Here is a 20104-nt window from a genome sequence, read left to right as displayed (position 1 = left end):
TTGTTGTTGTCCCTCCAATTCTGGTTAGAATTGTCTTGCCATCCGTGGTTGTAATTGCCACCTTGATTGTACCCTTGGTTGGGGCGGTCATAGAAGTTATGAGTGGCTGCCACGGTGTTGTCTTCCTGCTAGAGCTGCAGACATTCATCAGTATAATGGCTGTAATCAGCACAGATTCTGCAAACTCTCTGTGGGACTAACTGTTGGTTTTGCTGTGCTGGAGAAGGTTGAGCTTGTTGAACTTGTTGTTGATTCAATTGCATTTGCTTCAGCAAGTTGGTCATTTCATAGATACTCTGAGTTAGAGCAGTATTCTCTCTGCTAGAGGATACTTCTGCAACGGCTTTTGCACGGCCTTGTTTCTGCCTGTGATTCCTAGTAGATTCAGCTAAGTCACTGATCAATTGCCATGCCTCATCAGTGGTCTTGTACTTTTTCATAGACCCATTGCTAGCACTTTCCAATGTGGTCTTATCTTGGGGCCTCATGCCCTGTGTGACATAACCGAGTAATACTATCTTGTCAATCATAAGGTGGGGGCATGCTTCCAGAAGATTATTGAAGCGCTCCCAGTACTCATAGAGAGTTTCAGAATCATCCTGAACAATCATGGAAATATCTTTCCTCAGTTTATCAGTAACTTCAGTTGGAAAGAACTTTTCCAAAAATTCTCTTCTGAGTGTATCCCAGTTGGATACAGTTGCTGCGGGTTGAGTAGAGTACCACTCTCGTGCCTTCCCCTCAAGAGAAAACGGGAAAGCTTTCAGCAAAATTGAAGTTTCATCTGCACCATCACGCCTGACAGTAGAACAGGCTACTTGAAAATCTCTCAAGTGCTTGATAGGCTCTTGAGCAGGTAAGCCATGAAACTTGGGCATCAAATTGAGCAGTGCGGTCTTTATTTCAAAGTCTGTAGCCACCGTTGGGTGATGCGCTTGAAATGGTTGCATTGTAAAATCAGGGGCTCCAGCCTCCTGGATAGTAACTCTCCTGGCTGCTGCCATGTTACTTGCATGTAAAACAACCAAATCAGTAGAACAGGGGCTGGTTTCTTTCTCAAGTGACGTTTCAGATCCGCCCTCAGAGAGGACTAATCGATGCCGAGCTTGCCTTATTCGTGAAATAATTCTTTCAATCTCAAGATCGAATACTAGCAAACTTGGATCAGGAAGCGAACGTGTCATCTAACGAAAGAAACAAGAAGCTCAAAGTAGCAAAATAAAATGCAAATAAATAAATTCCAATTAATAACTTTAGCACTCTATTGCAACTCCCCGGCAATGGCGCCAAAAATTGATGCGGGCGGAAATTGGCGAGTTAAGAATGATTATAAAATATGCGTTGCAAGTATAGTTCTTAACCAACCAGAAATCCGCTTATCAATTTAGAAGGGTGTCACAGAAATTAAAATTAAAATACTGGGAGTATGGATCCCAGGTCGTCTCCCAATGAGTTGCAGAAAAGTGTGCTATTTTATTAATCAGATGTTTTCAAAAAGGTTTGAGTTGAATGGCAGAAAATTAAATTAGAGAATTTATATAAATTTAAATAAAAGCCTTGACTGGGAGTTGATTAGCTGGAAGCCCTATTCTTGTTGGAGACTCTCAAGATTAATTGACAATAGAGGGTTATTATGTTTAGTTGTCCCTTACTAAGTAAGGAAAAGTCAAACAAGATGGAATGCTGTTTCTATCCACAAGTTCCAATCCGCTTTTGAGAGGATTGGTGTTAGTGACTAGAGAGCAATCCAACAATAAACCCAATTACAATCTTTCTCTTGAGCATCCCAACTCAAGGGTTCCTTTCAATCAACTCCCCATCAAGTTAGAGAACTACTCGCTCATTGTAAATGAAGAACTCATAACATAAGAAAGGGAATTAAAGAAAGACATGATAAATAATAATCAAAAGATTAATTAAAAATAAAAGTGATTCTTGTATTAATAAATGCTAAAATAATCCCAATAGTAAAATTCAGTAAATTAAGGAACATCGAAGGGTAAGAGACAAGTAAAGAGAACGAACTAGAATGTCGAAGTCTTGATGAGGCAATAACTCTTCTCAATATCCCAATGCAAAAACAATGAAAAATAACGAATCCTAAAAACTATGAATGTGTGGAGAGAAAACCTAGAGGAGAGGAAAATTAGATCTAAAAACTAAAACTATGCGGAATGAATGTTGTTGTTGGTTTCTGCATGTTCTCTAGCTCTAGTCTGCTTTTCTGGGCTGAAAACTGGGTCAAAATAAGGCCCGAAATCGCCCCCAGCGATTCTGCAGATTATGCAGATCGCGCATGTCACGCGGACGCGTCATCCATGCGGACGCATCATTCGGCACTTCGCTTTGCCACGCGGACGCGTCGTCCATGCCTCCGTGTTGCTTGTGCTATTCCATGCCGTGCGGTCGCGTCATCCATACGGTCACGTCACTGTGATTTCCTCTCTTTCGCGCGGTCGCGTCATCCATGCGGCCGCGTCACTTCTCGCTGGTCATCTCTTCAATTCCTTGTGTTCCTTCCATTTTTGCAAGCTTCCTCTCCAATCTCCAACTCATTCATGCCCTATAAAGCCTGAAACACTTAACACACAGATCACGGCATCGAATGGAATAAAGGATAAATAAAATACATAATTAAAAGTCTCTAGGAAGCAGGTTTTCAATCATGCAATAACTTTAGGAAGGAATTATAAATGCATGCTTATTTAATGAATAAGTGGGTAAAGATCATGATAAAACCACATAATTAAACACAATATAAACCATAAAATAGTGGTTTATCAGTCTTAAATACAAGGTAGTCCTCATTCAACTGAAGGACCAACTCACCTCTGTCAACATCAATCACAGCTTTTGCTGTGGCTAGGAAGGGTCTGCCAAGGATGATGGATTCATCCTCAACCTTCCCAGTGTCTAGGATTATGAAATCAGCAGGGATGTAAAGGCCTTCAACCTTCACTAACATGTCCTCTACTAGTCCATAAGCCTGTTTCATAGATTTGTCTGCCATCTCTAGTGAGATTCTTACAGCTTGTACCTCAAAGATTCCCAGTTTCTCCATTACAGAGAGTGGCATGAGGTTTATCCCTGACCCCAGGTCACACAAAGCCTTCTCAAAGGTCATGGTGTCTATGGTACAAGGTATGAAGAATTTTCCAGGATCCGGTTTCTTCTGAGGTAATGTCTGCCTCATTAATGCATTCAGTTCATTGGTGAACAAAGGGGGTTCATCCTCCCAAGTCTCAGTACCAAATAACTTGGCATTCAGCTTCATAATTGCTCCTAGATATTTAGCAACTTGCTCTTCAGTGATGTCTTTATCCTCTTCAGAGAAAGAATATTCATCAGAGTTCATGAATGGCAGAAGGAAGTTCAATGGAATCTCTATGGTATCTGTATGAGCCTCAGATTCCTTTGGTTCCTCAAAGGAAAACTCATTTCTGTCCAAAGGACGTCCCATGAGGCTTTTCTCACTGGGACTCATGTCCTCCTCACTTTCTCTAGGTTCGGCCATGTTGATCATGGTTATGGCCTTGCACTCTCTCTTGGGGTTTTCTTCTGTATTGCTTGGGAGAGTACTGGGAGAAGTTTCAGTAATATTCTTACTCACCTGACCCACCTGTGCCTCCAAATTTTTAATGGAGGACCTTGTTTCATTCATGAAACTTAGTATGGTCTTGGATAGATCAGAGACTATGGTTGCCATGCCAGAATGGCTCTTTTCACAATTCTCTGTCTGTTGCTGAGAAGATGATGGAAAAGGCTTGCTATTGCTAAACTTATTTCTTCCACCATTATTATTATTAAAGCCCTGATTAGGCTTCTGTTGATCCTTCCATGAGAAATTTGGATGATTTCTCCATGAAGGATTGTAGGTGTTTCCATAGAGTTCTCCCATATAATTCACCTCTGCTATTGTAGGATTCTCAAGAAAATAAGCTTCTTCTTCAGAAGATACTTCTTTAGTACTGTTGGATGCAGCTTGCAATCCATTCAGACTCTGAGAAATCATATTGACTTGCTGAGTCAATATTTTGTTCTGAGCCAATATGGCATTCAGAGTATCAATTTCAAGAACTCCCTTCTTCTGAGGCGTCCCATTGTTCACAGGATTCCTCTCAGAGGTGTACATGAACTGATTATTTGCAACCATTTCAATGAGTTTCTAAGCTTCTGCAGGGGTTTTTAGATGAAGAGATCCTCCTACAGAATGGTCCAATGACATTTTTGATAACTCAGACAGACCATCATAGAATATACTTATGATGCTCCATTTTGGAAGCATGTCAATAGGACACCTTTTGATCAGTTGCTTGTATCTTTTTCAAGCTTCATAGAGGGATTCTCCTTCCTTCTATCTGAAGGTTTGGATTTCCACTCTAAGCTTGCTCATCTTTTGAGGTGGAAAGAATTTGGCCAGGAAAGTATTGACCAGCCATGTTCTAGCTCTGTCTCTTACAGCAAAAGGAAAAAGCATAAGCTTGTAGACCTCGGGATCAACTCCATTAGTCTTGACAGTGTCACAGATTTACAAGAATTCAGCTAAAAACTGATGAGGGTCTTCCATTGGAAGTCCATGAAACTTGCAATTCGGCTGCATTAGAGAAACCAATTGAGGCTTAAGCTCAAAATTGTTTGCTCCAATTGCAGAAATTGAGATGCTTCTTCCATAGAAGTCAAAAGAGGGTGCAATAAAGTCACCAAGCATCTTCCTTGCATTGTTGGAATTGTTATTGGGTTCGGCCATGTCTCCTTCTTTTTCAAAAATTTCTGTCAGGTTTTCTCCAAAGAGTTGTGCTTTAGCTTCCCTTAGCTTCCTCTTCAGAGTCCTTTCAGGTTCAGGATCAGCTTCAACAAGAATATTCTTATCCTTGTTCCTGCTCATATGAAAAAGAAGAGAACAGAAAAGAAAATATAGAATCCTCTATGTCAAAGTATAGAGATTCCTTATGTGAGTATAAGAAGAGAAGAATAGAAGAAGGAGAAGAGAGAAATTTGAACACAGTGAAGAATAGGGGGTTCGAATTTTGAGTGGAAGAGGAGTGTTAGTGGATAAATAAATAAATAGAAAGAGATGAGAGGGGGAAGAATTCGAAAATTAATTTAAAATAAAAGGAAAATATTTTTGTTTTTATTTCAAATATTAGTTAGAATTCGAAAATTAAAAAGAAAAATTAAATTAAATTAAAATTTAAAACAATTAGTTAATTAAAAGGAATTTTGAAAAAGTGGGGAAGAGTTTCCGAAAATTAGAGAGAGAAAATTAGTTAGGTGATTTTGAAAAAGATATGATTGAAATAGAAAATTTTTAAAATCAAACAAAAAGTCAAGTAGTTAATTGAAAAAGATTTGAAAATCAATTTTGAAAAGATAAGAAGTTAGAAAAGATTTTGAAATTGATTTTGAAAAAGATATGATTGAAAATCATTTTGAAAAAAGATTTGAAAAGGAAATTAAAAAGATTTGATTTTTGAAATTAGAGTTTATTACTTGACTAACAAGAAACTAAAAAGATATAATTCTACAGTTTAAAGATTGAACCTTTCTTAATAGGCAAGTAACAACTTGAAAATTTTTGAATCAAACTATTAAGTGCTAGCATTATTTTCGAAAATTATGAAATAAAATAAGAAAAAGATTTTGAAAATCAAATTTATAAAGTTTTCGAAAATATGAAAAAGAAATGGAAAAGATTTGATTTTTGAAAAGGATTTGAAAAAGATAGAATTTTTAAATTGAAAATTTGACTTGATTAATAAGAAACAATTAAATTTTAAAACTTTATGACTAAATCAATTCAAATTTTCAAAAATTATGAGTGAAATAAGGGAAAGATATTTTTTTGTTTTTTTTTTATTTTTAATGTGGAGAGAGAAAAACGTCAAAATGACTCAAAATATGAGAATTCAAGATCAAAACACATGATGCATGCAAGAACACTTTGAATGTCAATATGAACACCAAGAACACTTTGAATGTCAAGACGAACACCAAGAACTTATTTTTGAAAATTTTTTAGAAAAGACAAACATGCAAGACACCAAACATAGAAATTTTCAATGTTTAGACACTAACAAATTAAAAATGCATATGAAAAACAAGAAAAGACACAAAACATAAGAATGCGAAGATCAAACAAAGAAGATCTTCAAGAACAACTTGAAGATCATAAGGAACACATGCACGAGTTTTCGAAAATTTAAAGAAAAATTAAAAAGATGCAATTGACACCAAACTTGAAATTTGACACTAGACTCAAACAAGAAACACAAAATTATTTTTGGTTTTATGATTTTATTAAATTTTTTTTTATTTTTCGAAAATTATTTAGAAAAAGAAAAATAAGGATTTCAAAATTTTTAATAAGAATTATAGGAATCATGCAATGTTAGTCAAAAGTTCCGGTCCAGGAATTAGACATGGCTTACTAGCCAGCCAAGCTTTCAGTGAAAACTCCGGTCCAAAACACTAGACATGGCTAATAGCCAGCCAAGTTTTAGCAGATCATTACATACAATAGCTAATTTGCTGAGAAAGACAAAGAAGCTCTTCTAAGGATAGTTGAAACCTCAGTCCAGAAGATTAGACATGGCTTAACAGCTAGCCAGGATTCAACATATCTCATGAAACTCTAGAATTCATTCTTAAAAATTTTGAAGAACATAGAATAAAATTTTTATTACTTTTTTTGAAAAAAATTTTTTTCGGAAATGAAAATAAAAATAACAAAAACAAAAAGCTTAAAATTAAAATAAAATTACCTAATCTGAGCAACAAGATTAACCGTCAGTTATCCAAACTCGAACAATCCCCGGCAACGGCGCCAAAAACTTGGTGCACGAAATTGTGATCCCAACGGCGTCAAAAACTTGGTACGCACTTTCATAATCTCACTTCTTCTTTACAACTTCGCACAACTAACCAGCAAGTGCACTGGGTCGTTTAAGTAATAAACCTTACGTGAGTAAAGGTCGATCCCATGGAGATTCTCTGCTTGAAGCAAGCTATGGTCATCCTTGTAAATCTCAGTCAGGCAGATTTAAATGGTTATGAGGTTTTGATAATTAAAATGTAAATAAAATATCAAATAAGATAGAAATACTTATGTAATTCATTGGTGAGAATTTCAGAAAAGTGTATGGAGATGCTTGTTGCTTCTGAATCTCTGCTTTCTGATGCACCGAAACATGTCTCTTAACAAATCTCTCTCAGCAAGTATACCGAATTGTCGTCAACTAAAAACTCACAATAGAGTGAGGTCGAATCCCACAGGGATTGATTGGTCAAGCAACTTTAATTGGAGGAATGTTCTAGTTGAGCTAAGCAGAATTTGGTTTGAGGGTTGCAGGAAATTAAATGGCGGGAAAGTAAATAGCAGAAAACGTAAATGCTGGAAATAAAGAGCTGAAAATAGATGACAAAAAATAAATTGCAGAATCTTAAATGGGAATGGGGAAGATAATCATAAAAGTAATTGGCAGAAATTAAAGAGAATGGGTAAGATCAGAAATGGGGAGTTCATTGGGCTTAGGAGATGTTGCATCCTCTGGATCAAGTTTATTTTCATCTCTTCCTCAATCAATGCATTCATTGATCTCCTTGGCAATCTTAAGTGATTGAATTCCAATTCCTTGGTAATTCAATCTCTCAAATCTTGATCAATAGCCAATTCCTTGGTCCAATTGCTCATGAGAAGAGATGAGGTATGGTCACTGATTATACCACATGTATTTCAAAATCAAAGTGTTGGTAGGATTATATATCACTATATCCATCCAAACCCCAATTTGGTCCAACATGAGAAAGCATTTCTAGCATGATCTCTTCATTCCTCTTCCAAGGTTCCGAAGAGATCCAAGTATGAATAGCTTCTTTTCCATGATAACTACTCAATTGGATGAAGATTGAAAGCTTTCTAGTAAAATCAAGAGAAAAGAAAGAAGAAGAATAATGAAAACTATTATTGATCCATCAAATTACAACAGAGCTCCCTAACCCAATGAAAGGGGTTTAGTTGTTCATAGCTCTGGGAATGGAAAACAAAGATGGAGAATGCATTCTGAAAAGTTAAACTAGAAGTTGCAGAGAAAGTAAAAAATTCAGAGAGTAATTCTAATAATGCCAAAAAGCTCCCTTCTAGTTCAAAGTTCTCCCTATTTATACTATTCTTCTGATCTTCTAGTTGCTTCTTCAAGTCTTGGATATGGGCCTTTGGATCTCGAGTTGAAGCAGTTATCTTCTTCAGTGGGCTCAGCATTACTTGCAGAGAAAGTGTGCAGTAGGTATGGACTTTAGCTTGGGGCGTTAGTGGTGTTAACGTTAAGTGAAACTGTGGGGTCGAGAACGTTAGTGACAATCACCTTTTTCACTAACGTTCCTAACCCAAAAATGGTCCACGTTATCTTCAACGTTAGTGGCACTAACGTGACCACTAACATTGCTTCTTGGCCCTTCGCAAACATTACTGGGGTTTACCTTTTTCAATAACGTTGAGAGTACCCCTTTCTCCCTATGTTAGAGTTCACGTTAGTATAGTTAACGTGGCCTTTAACGTAGGCTTGCCAAATCTTCGAGAGCGTTAGTGACACTTACCTTTGTCACTAACGCTTCAAAACGCCCATTCTTCCCACGTTAGAGTTCACATTAACTAGGTTAACGTGACTTCTAACGTGGTATTGATAGCCATCTCCAACGTTAGAAACAAAGGTGAGTGTCACTAATTTTGGCTCATCATCCCTCTTCTCCACGTTAGCTTCCACGTTAATGTAATTAACAGGGCAACTAACGTGGCTCATAGTGGCTTAATCCAACATTAGTGACAAAGGTGAGTGTCACTAACGTTGGTGATTCCTTGCTCCCTTCACGTTAGAGTCCTCGTTAACTAGGTTAACGTGACTCTTAACGTGGCAAATATGAGCTTAGTCCAACGTTAGTGACAAAGGTGAGTGTCACTAACATTGGCATTATCTTCCTCATCCACGTTAGAGATCATGTTAACTGAGTTAACGTGACTCTTAACGTGGCCAGCTGCCACTTTGGAACGTTAGTGGCACTTACTTTTACCACTAACGTTGGAGTTCTACTTCTCTTCCACGTTAGCTTCCACGTTAACATATTTAACGTGGAAACTAACGTGGGCTATGATGGCTCACGAAGGCATTAATGGCGATCACTTTTCTCATTAACGTTGCAAGCTAGCCTCCATTCCACGTTAGTGGTCACGTTAGCTAGACTAACGTGGCTACTAACGTGGTTCTTCCTTGCTTCCTTTGTCCTGAAATCAAGCAATAAAGTACATCAAAGCTCTAATCCAAGTTATGAGACATGCATCATTCAATTTTGTCATTTAATTCATGCATAATTCTCATGAAATCATGTAAAATTCACAATGTTTGCTTGAATCAAGATGTAAGTGATTATTTACCCAAAACTTGCTTATTTCCTAAGAAAGTGCATGAAACTACCCTAAAACCATAAAGTAAAGGTCAGTGAAACTGGCCAAAATGCCCTGGCATCACAACACCAAACTTAAAGCTTGCTTGTCCCTAAGCAAGTACTGGAACAAGAGAATGATGAATGAAATGACAAGATGAATGAATCATTCTTGTGGAAGTCATGTCCTTGGTTTTATGGGGTTTCATGCATAGCAACTTAGGTTCATTCCTTTACTGGCTTTCAGACCTTTATCATGTCTTGGAATACTCACTTGATGGCACCCTTTGAGACTATTATTTATTGATCCCTTTGTCTTTCCAAAGTTTATTGCATCCTTAGGCTAAGTGTTTTGTGAGAGGGCGACTCTTTAAGATAAGTTTTCAGCCAACACTCCCGAACCAGTTGGTTCAAGGTGCTAGGTGTTGAAACACCCCTAAGGACTTACTCCCTCAAGTCTCTCTCCCCCACACATGCACACCACAGGCACATGGTTTGTTATTTTTCTTTCCTTGAGGTCTTGGTGTCCAGCACCTCTTTGGGTTACTAAATGTTCTGTAGTAAGGTTGCTCTTGATAGTAGATTTTCAGTTGATAATCCCGGGTTAGTTAACCCAAGTTACCAAGTGATGAAGCACTCCTAAGAACTTATTCATCCAAGCAGATCCTTGGTACAAGAGCAACACAGACACATCCCTCAAGGTTCAAGCCCCTGGTGCCTAGCCTTATTCTTTATTACCTTTCTTTCTTTTTTAACTCTTAGTGTTCTTTTCCTTTTTCTTACTGGGATCTTATTATTTAGCTAGTTTCATGGGGTGTGTTTCAAGCATATGATTCAGGACAGATAGTTGCCTTCCCACCTTGTTGGTGAACCAACTTAGCTAAGTGATTACTACACCACAAATTTAAGGACTTATTCCACAAATTGAACTCCACTCTGGTCTTTCATAACATCTCTTTTTATTTAGCTTAAAAGGACAAACATACAATAAGCAAGATGCAGATGAAGATAGGTATCTTGAACCAGCACACATATGAAAAAGGCAAGAAAAATACTAAAGACAGCATTGAAAAACCTAAACTACCATGGAAGCATGTTCTATTTCATACATGATTTTCCTTATTTAAAACTTGAAAAAGATGGGACAATGAGGGAACTCCACCACCTTTTACTCATGAGGTTTTTCGCGCTCTCCTTCTTGTTTGTCCTCTTTGTGTTTTTCTTGAGTGCTTGCACTCCCACTTCCCTTGCTTTTTCCAATCAACTTTTTACAGAAGCCAGCATCTTCCATCTTCTTTTTCAATATTTCCTTCTGCTGTTTCACCTTCCTTTCCTCTTGTTCTGTGAGATCTTTTTGGACCTCATCATACCTAGGGATTGCAGAGTGTAGATTATGCATATGACCAGACATATAGTTCAACTTGGCTTGAGTGTTTATGTTGAACTCCTCCCTATGTAGTTGCCGTCCTTCACTAAGTACGCTGAACTCATTGAATGCCTTTGTCTGAGCTAGCTGACGTTGGTTGAGTTCTTGAAGGCGTTTATCTTGACGCTCTTGCCTTTCAGTCACTTGATTGATGGCTTGAGTGAGCTGGGAGTAGTGTTTCATTTGCTGTTTCTGCCACTCCCCTTGTTGATTCATCCAATTAGAAAGGAGTTCTTCTTGACGATCCATCCTTTGGGATTGAATGTGTAGTTGTTACTCTTGCCCTTCCATATATCTCCTTGCCAAGTCCTCAATGGCTCCTTGAATGTGGCCCAGATTTATATTGGTTGAATCATAGTGCTCTTCTTGCTGGTATTCTTCCTGATGAGGTTCTTCTTGGTGAGGTTCTTCTTGTGATGTTCTTTTCCCTATTTGAGGCCTTCTTTGTTGTTGGGCGGGTGCCACATAAGTTATTCGCTGTAACGTGACTGACCTTCCAGGGTTTACCCAACTTGGATTGTTGTCCTCGAAGACTACCTTGGCTTTCGTACACAGTCTAAGGATGGTGCTCGGGTACCAAAGTCTAGCACCTGGATCATTCTTCTCGGCTGACTCTTGAATCCCCTCAGCTATAATCTCGTGCACATTGATGCCTCCACCCTTTATTAAGAAATGTACCATAGTAGCTCGAGTAGTGTTAACCTCCGAATTGTTTGCAGCTGGGAGGATAGATCTCCTCACGAGCTCAAACCATCCCTTGGCTTCCGGGATGAGGTCTCCTCTCCTGATGAACCGAGGTCTTCTATCCGAATACCTTTCCCAGTCAGATCCTATAACACACATATCATTCACAATTTCTTCACGTTCATCATTGTCGGGGCCATTACTTATTCTCACGTGATAACTGGGCTCATCAAAATGTGGCGATTTCAGCTGAAGAACCCTCGTTATGGCATCGGGACTAAAGTCCACCTCTGTTCCTCTCACATAACTTTTGAAGGTGGGAGCCTTAGTTTTGTCTTCTCTGACCACATTTGCATAGAATTCTTTGATGAGGTTTGCATTTATCTTTGCTTCTGGGTTCGTGAGCCTTTGCCAACCCCTTTGTTCGATCTTCTCTCGAATCTGTGGGCATTCATCCTCGTTGAACTGGAATATTAACTCAGGCAATATCTTTTTTAGCTTTATCCGTTCAAATTCAAGTTCATGGAATGCAGTTTTGAATTTCCCTTCATCAAAAGGGCTGCCCTCAACCGGTTCCTTTCTCTTTTGCCTCTTGGAGCTCGATGATGCCATGAGTAAGAGTTGATGTGTGAAAGTGTTAAGGGGTTGTGGATAAATGGTGGTATTCGGTTGGGTTTAAATAGGGTGAGATGAAGGGATTTGGGTTCCGAAGGTGTGAAGTATAAAGAATGGGAATTGGAATGTGAAGGGGAGTACGGACTAGGAATCACTTATATAGGAAAGTGATGAGTGAATGAAAGGTGTGGATTGATGGGGTGGTTGTGTGATGGACAGATGGGGTTTAGCAATGGATGAGCACAAGGATCATCAACTTTATGATGGGGTTGGTTCAGTTTCCAAGTTTATTCTTCTTCCAATGTTGCATGGCAACAATTCCCAATGCAATCCCCTTGAAGACACGTGTATAGTCCTCTCTTTTTGTGGTGGCCGAATCCTCCTTCAATTGTCCCATCAATTCTCCTACAAAATAAAAAAAAATATGATTAATAAAATTATGGAAAGTGGCAGCAAAATTTAAAAAAAAGAAGAGAAAGAGTAACTACTTTTTAAAATCTTTGTTTCTAGTTACTAATTGCTATTCATGAGTGCAAACCAACTAACCAACTAAATGTCCATGTATGCAACATTGGTGACACCAAACTTAGTTTGTGGCACTGTGGTGTAAGAAGATTTGTTCAAGGTGCTAAGAGTGACATGCTATGAGTTGCATTCATGTTCTCTTAGTGTGCCTTGAACACCAAACTTGTTCTTCACTATATGTTGCATTCAAGGATATGTCAAAGTTGATTTGAATTTCATGAACCTTGCTTTATTAACTACTTTAAAATCATGTAAAACATGGGTTGCCTCCCATGAAGTGCTTCTTTAGCGTCACTAGCTTGACGTTCTGCCTTTTGTCAGGGTGGCTGGTAGTGCTTCAGATCTTCTCCTCTTGTAGTAAACCTATATCCATTGGCTTCATCAAGGATCTCTACATGTTCTAGGGAGAGAACTTTGTTGATGGTGAAAACCTTGGGTAGCTGAGATGGGATGGTGGGGAAATGAGGTAGGATATTTGGGAAGTAAGCTGAGATCACTTTATCCCCTGGAGAGAAATCTTCTGTAGGGATCTTCTTGTTCCTCCATCTCCTTGGTGCCTTCTTCCTTGTTTCTTTTGCTGTTATCCTGCTCTTTGTGGTCTCTTTTCCTAGGGAGATTTTGTTGCTGGTCTCATATGATTCTGGTGGTTTTGGCTCCACTTGAGTTTCCTTTAGCTGTGACACCTTCTGGCTGTTTTGCTTATCAACCAAGGGGATTCCCAGGTGTACATTTTGTGCTTCAGTACTTGTTTCTTCCACCAGTGCTTTGTTGTGATTTTTCCTTGGTTCCTTGTTTTCCTGGTCTGCTTCTTGTGAGGGTTTGAAGACATTGAATGCGAGTTGTTCATCATGTATCCTCAGTATTAGCTCTCCTCGCTCCACATCTATGAGTGCTCTGGCTGTAGCTAGGAACGGTCTTCCCAATATGATTGAGTGGATGGGACTCTCTTCCATTTCCAATATGACAAAATCTGTGGGGAGCAAATAGTTTCCCACTTTCACCAACACATTTTCAACCACCCCCACTGCTTGTTTTTGAGTTTTTTCAGCCAGCCTGATGACTACGTCTGTGGGCATTAGCTCATTGATCTGCAGCTTCTTCATTAGAGATAGAGGCATTAAGTTGATGCTTGCTCTCAGTTCATAGAGTCCCTTATCAATCAGTGTTTCTCCTATGGCACAGGGGATGTGAAAACTCCCTGGGTCCTTCCTTTTTGTAGGCGACTCTGTTTGAATGAGAGCACTGCACTCCTTATTCATCACTATTGTTTGTCCTCCCTTGAGTGAGCTTTTCCTGGTTAGCAGCTCCTTCATATACTTAATGTATGAGGACATTTGTTGGAGGGCCTTGATGAATGGTATGTTTACATGGAGAGATGCAAACATGTCAAGAAACCTTGAGTATATTCTCTTCTCTACACCACCATTGAGTATTTGGGGAAATGGTGCATAGAGTCTCAGCAGCTCCTTCTGTGTGATTGTGGTTTCTTGATGATTCTCTTCCTGCTTTCCTACTGATGTATCTTCAGGTTGTTCTAATGGTTTGTTCGGCTCTTTCTCAGTCTCCTTATCACTTATAGTAACCATCTTACAATCTTTCCATCTGACCTTCTTTGCTTCACCTCTCGGATTTTTCTCTGTGTCACTTGGGAAGCTATCAGTAGGTTTGGGGATTTTCTCAGAAAGGTATCCCACTTGAAACTCCATCCTCTTGATGGTGTCTCCCAGGTTCTTGATATTGGCTCACACCTCCTCCTTGAACACCTTGTTATCTTGAATTTCCTTACATATGCCCTCAAGTAGAGTCTCAATCCTTGAGAGTCTTTCTTCCGATGATGGAGAGTTGAGATTGGAAGGATGAGAAGGGCTATTTTGAATTTGGTATGGATGTTGAGAGGTGTTGTTAGGTGGGTGTTGATATGACCTCTGTGTGGAGTGTTGGTGAGCTGCATTGTTGTTGGGGTTGTGGCGTCTCTGATCTTGGCCTTGATCCTGTTGGTTTCTCCACCCAAAGTTTGGGTGGTTCCTCCAACCGAGATTATATATTTTGGAGTATGGGTCATGGTGCTGCCTAGGTGAATTTTCAATATAGTTGGCTTGATCCTGATCACCCTCTGCTTCTTCATTCACTCCTTCTTGAGCTGCTGCTGAGGTGGTGATTGCTACCACTTGATTCCTCTCCATCTTTTTGGTAAGGTCAGCCAACTGCTTGGTAATAAGCTTGTTTTGAGCTAGCAGTGCATCCACATTATTCAGCTCTATCACTCCTCTAGTGTTGCCTCTTTCAGAAGCATAGAAGTAGTCATTCTCTGCTACAGTCTCAATGACATCTATGGCTTCTTCAATGGTCTTCTTCTTGTTCAGAGATCCCCCGGATGAGTGGTCTACTGCCTTCTTTGATTCATACGAAAGGCCTTCATAGAAAATGTGCAACTGCACCCATTCATTGAACATATCTGGCGGGCATCTTCTTGTCAGGTCCTTAAACCTCTCCCATGCTTCATATAGAGTCTCACCATCTTGCTGCCTGAAGGTTTGTACCTCAGCTCTCAACCTGTTGATTCATTGAGGAGGATAGAATCTTGCCAAGAATTTGTTCACCACGTCTTCCCAGGTTGCTAAAATCTCCTTTGGAAAGGATTCCAGCCATTTAGATGCTTTGTCCTTGAGTGAGAAGGGAAACAGAAGTAGTCTATAGGTGTCAGGGTGAACACCATTAGACTTCACAGTATCGCATATCCTCAGGAAGGTGGTTAGATGTTGATTGGGGTCTTCTTGGACACTTCCTCCGAATGAACAATTGTTCTGAACAAGGGTGATGAGCTGTGGCTTTAGTTCAAAGTTGTTGGCATGTATGGTTAGCCTTTGGATGCTATTTCCACAGTTTCCTGGATTTGGGTTGATGTAAGAACCCATAACTCTTCTCTCTTGTCTGGCCTGATGCGCTAGACCTTCTCTGCCATGATTGTGAGCCTCTTCTTCATGATGGTTCTCCATATTCTCATCCATGTCTGGTTCAAAGTACTCCTCCTCTTCCTCAGCACCAACTACTCTCTTCCCTCTTGCTTTCCTCCTTAATCTAAGGAAGGTCCTCTCAGGTTCAGAATCAAAGGAAGTTGAAGCCCTGCTTCTTCTACCTGTCATACACTCAATAAGGCACACGCGAGAAAGATAGATGCAGACAATATTTTCTGCAGAAATGCTGTTAGTGTGAGTGATGCAATATATCAAACAGTTAATGGGTCAGTGAACAAAATATTAAAACAAAATGCAGGTAACACCACTAATGGTGAAAGGTAAAGGGAAAGAAATAACTAAAACTGAAAGTAAATTACTCAGATGAAACTAAATCAAACAAAAGGAAAATGCTCAATCTAGTTATCCACCAATTTAATTATTGTTGATAGAAAATCAATCCCCGGTAACGGCGCCATAAACTTGATGCACGGAAACTTGTCTCTTAACAAATCTCCCTCGGCAAGTATACCAAATTGTCATCAAGTAAAAACTCACAATAAAGTGAGGTCGAATCCCACAGGGATTGATTGGTCAAGCAACTTTAATTGGAGGAATGTTCTAGTTGAGCTAAGCAGAATTTGGTTTGAGAGTTGCAGGAAATTAAATGGCGGGAAAGTAAATAGCAGAAAACGTAAATGCTGGAAATAAAGAGCTGAAAATAGATGATGGAAAATAAATTGCAGAATCTTAAATGGGAATGGGGAAGATGATCATAAAAGTAATTGGCAGAAATTAAAGAGAATGGGTAAGATCAGAAATGGGGAGTTCATTGGGCTTAGGAGATGTTGCATCCTCCGGATCAAGTTCATTTTCATCTCTTCCTCAATCAATGCATTCATTGATCTCCTTGGCAATCTTAAGTGATTGAATTCCAATTCCTTGGTAATTCAATCTCTCAAATCTTGATCAATAGCCAATTCCTTGGTCCAATTGCTCATGAGAAGAGATGAGGTATGGTCACTGATTATACCACATGTATTTCAAAATCAAAGTGTTGGTAGGATTATATATCACTATATCCATCCAAACCCCAATTTGGTCCAACATGAGAAAGCATTTCTAGCATGATCTCTTCATTCCTCTTCCAAGGTTCCGAAGAGATCCAAGTATGAATAGCTTCTTTTCCATGATAACTACTCAATTGGATGAAGATTGAAAGCTTTCTAGTAAAATCAAGAGAAAAGAAAGAAGAAGAATAATGAAAACTATTATTGATCCATCAAATTACAACAGAGCTCCCTAACCCAATGAAAGGGGTTTAGTTGTTCATAGCTCTGGGAATGGAAAACAAAGATGGAGAATGCATTCTGAAAAGTTAAACTAGAAGTTGCAGAGAAAGTAAAAAATTCAGAGAGTAATTCTAATAATGCCAAAAAGCTCCCTTCTAGTTCAAAGTTCTCCCTATTTATACTATTCTTCTGATCTTCTAGTTGCTTCTTCAAGTCTTGGATATGGGCCTTTGGATCTCGAGTTGAAGCAGTTATCTTCTTCAATGGGCTCAGCATTACTTGCAGAGAAAGTGTGCAGTAGGTATGGACTTTAGCTTGGGGCGTTAGTGGTGTTAACGTTAAGTGAAACTGTGGGGTCGAGAACGTTAGTGACAATCACCTTTTTCACTAACGTTCCTAACCCAAAAATGGTCCACGTTATCTTCAACGTTAGTGGCACTAACGTGACCACTAACATTGCTTCTTGGCCCTTCGCAAACATTACTGGGGTTTACCTTTTTCAATAACGTTGAAAGTACCCCTTTCTCCCTATGTTAGAGTTCACGTTAGTATAGTTAACGTGGCCTTTAACGTAGGCTTGCCAAATCTTCGAGAGCGTTAGTGACACTTACCTTTGTCACTAACGCTTCAAAACGCCCCTTCTTCCCACGTTAGAGTTCACATTAACTAGGTTAACGTGACTTCTAACGTGGTATTGATAGCCATCTCCAACGTTAGAAACAAAGGTGAGTGTCACTAATTTTGGCTCATCATCCCTCTTCTCCACGTTAGCTTCCACGTTAATGTAATTAACAGGGCAACTAACGTGGCTCATAGTGGCTTAATCCAACATTAGTGACAAAGGTGAGTGTCACTAACGTTGGTGATTCCTTGCTCCCTTCACGTTAGAGTCCTCGTTAACTAGGTTAACGTGACTCTTAACGTGGCAAATATGAGCTTAGTCCAACGTTAGTGACAAAGGTGAGTGTCACTAACATTGGCATTATCTTCCTCATCCACGTTAGAGATCACGTTAACTGAGTTAACGTGACTCTTAACGTGGCCAGCTGCCACTTTGGAACGTTAGTGGCACTTACTTTTACCACTAACGTTGGAGTTCTACTTCTCTTCCACGTTAGCTTCCACGTTAACATATTTAACGTGGAAACTAACGTGGGCTATGATGGCTCACGAAGGCATTAATGGCGATCACTTTTCTCATTAACGTTGCAAGCTAGCCTCCATTCCACGTTAGTGGTCACGTTAGCTAGACTAACGTGGCTACTAACGTGGTTCTTCCTTGCTTCCTTTGTCCTGAAATCAAGCAATAAAGTACATCAAAGCTCTAATCCAAGTTATGAGACATGCATCATTCAATTTTGTCATTTAATTCATGCATAATTCTCATGAAATCATGTAAAATTCACAATGTTTGCTTGAATCAAGATGTAAGTGATTATTTACCCAAAACTTGCTTATTTCCTAAGAAAGTGCATGAAACTACCCTAAAACCATAAAGTAAAGGTCAGTGAAACTGGCCAAAATGCCCTGGCATCACAACACCAAACTTAAAGCTTGCTTGTCCCTAAGAAAGTACTGGAACAAGAGAATGATGAATGAAATGACAAGATGAATGAATCATTCTTGTGGAAGTCATGTCCTTGGTTTTATGGGGTTTCATGCATAGCAACTTAGGTTCATTCCTTTACTGGCTTTCAGACCTTTATCATGTCTTGGAATACTCACTTGATGGCACCCTTTGAGACTATTATTTATTGATCCCTTTGTCTTTCCAAAGTTTATTGCATCCTTAGGCTAAGTGTTTTGTGAGAGGGCGACTCTTTAAGATAAGTTTTCAGCCAACACTCCCGAACCAGTTGGTTCAAGGTGCTAGGTGTTGAAACACCCCTAAGGACTTACTCCCTCAAGTCTCTCTCCCCCACACATGCACACCACAGGCACATGGTTTGTTATTTTTCTTTCCTTGAGGTCTTGGTGTCCAGCACCTCTTTGGGTTACTAAATGTTCTGTAGTAAGGTTGCTCTTGATAGTAGATTTTCAGTTGATAATCCCGGGTTAGTTAACCCAAGTTACCAAGTGATGAAGCACTCCTAAGAACTTATTCATCCAAGCAGATCCTTGGTACAAGAGCAACACAGACACATCCCTCAAGGTTCAAGCCCCTGGTGCCTAGCCTTATTCTTTATTACCTTTCTTTCTTTTTTAACTCTTAGTGTTCTTTTCCTTTTTCTTACTGGGATCTTATTATTTAGCTAGTTTCATGGGGTGTGTTTCAAGCATATGATTCAGGACAGATAGTTGCCTTCCCACCTTGTTGGTGAACCAACTTAGCTAAGTGATTACTACACCACAAATTTAAGGACTTATTCCACAAATTGAACTCCACTCTGGTCTTTCATAACATCTCTTTTTATTTAGCTTAAAAGGACAAACATACAGTAAGCAAGATGCAGATGAAGATAGGTATCTTGAACCAGCACACATATGAAAAAGGCAAGAAAAATACTAAAGACAGCATTGAAAAACCTAAACTACCATGGAAGCATGTTCTATTTCATACATGATTTTCCTTATTTAAAACTTGAAAAAGATGGGACAATGAGGGAACTCCACCACCTTTTACTCATGAGGTTTTTCGCGCTCTCCTTCTTGTTTGTCCTCTTTGTGTTTTTCTTGAGTGCTTGCACTCCCACTTCCCTTGCTTTTTCCAATCAACTTTTTACAGAAGCCAGCATCTTCCATCTTCTTTTTCAATATTTCCTTCTGCTGTTTCACCTTCCTTTCCTCTTGTTCTGTGAGATCTTTTTGGACCTCATCATACCTAGGGATTGCAGAGTGTAGATTATGCATATGACCAGACATATAGTTCAACTTGGCTTGAGTGTTTATGTTGAACTCCTCCCTATGTAGTTGCCGTCCTTCACTAAGTACGCTGAACTCATTGAATGCCTTTGTCTGAGCTAGCTGACGTTGGTTGAGTTCTTGAAGGCGTTTATCTTGACGCTCTTGCCTTTCAGTCACTTGATTGATGGCTTGAGTGAGCTGGGAGTAGTGTTTCATTTGCTGTTTCTGCCACTCCCCTTGTTGATTCATCCAATTAGAAAGGAGTTCTTCTTGACGATCCATCCTTTGGGATTGAATGTGTAGTTGTTACTCTTGCCCTTCCATATATCTCC

The 20104-nt window shown here is 39.3% G+C and overlaps 2 non-coding genes across 2 annotated transcripts; both read left to right on the top strand.

Moving 5' to 3' along the window:
• Positions 1 to 524: 524 nt before the first annotated feature.
• On the top strand, positions 525 to 632 carry LOC112739115 (small nucleolar RNA R71). Its single transcript, XR_003170055.1, has one exon. It is a non-coding gene; the product is annotated as a small nucleolar RNA R71 (small nucleolar RNA).
• Positions 633 to 15130: 14498 nt separating this feature from the next.
• LOC112738724 (small nucleolar RNA R71) lies at positions 15131 to 15237 on the top strand. The gene has a single exon (XR_003169667.1). It is a non-coding gene; the product is annotated as a small nucleolar RNA R71 (small nucleolar RNA).
• The last annotated feature ends 4867 nt before the right edge of the window (positions 15238 to 20104 follow it).

The sequence above is a fragment of the Arachis hypogaea genome, chromosome 13 (assembly GCF_003086295.3).
Source record: "Arachis hypogaea cultivar Tifrunner chromosome 13, arahy.Tifrunner.gnm2.J5K5, whole genome shotgun sequence".
NCBI classification, from domain to species: domain Eukaryota; kingdom Viridiplantae; phylum Streptophyta; class Magnoliopsida; order Fabales; family Fabaceae; genus Arachis; species Arachis hypogaea.
Note: the sequence above shows the minus strand (reverse complement) of the source record. Positions and strands in the feature narration are given on the sequence as shown.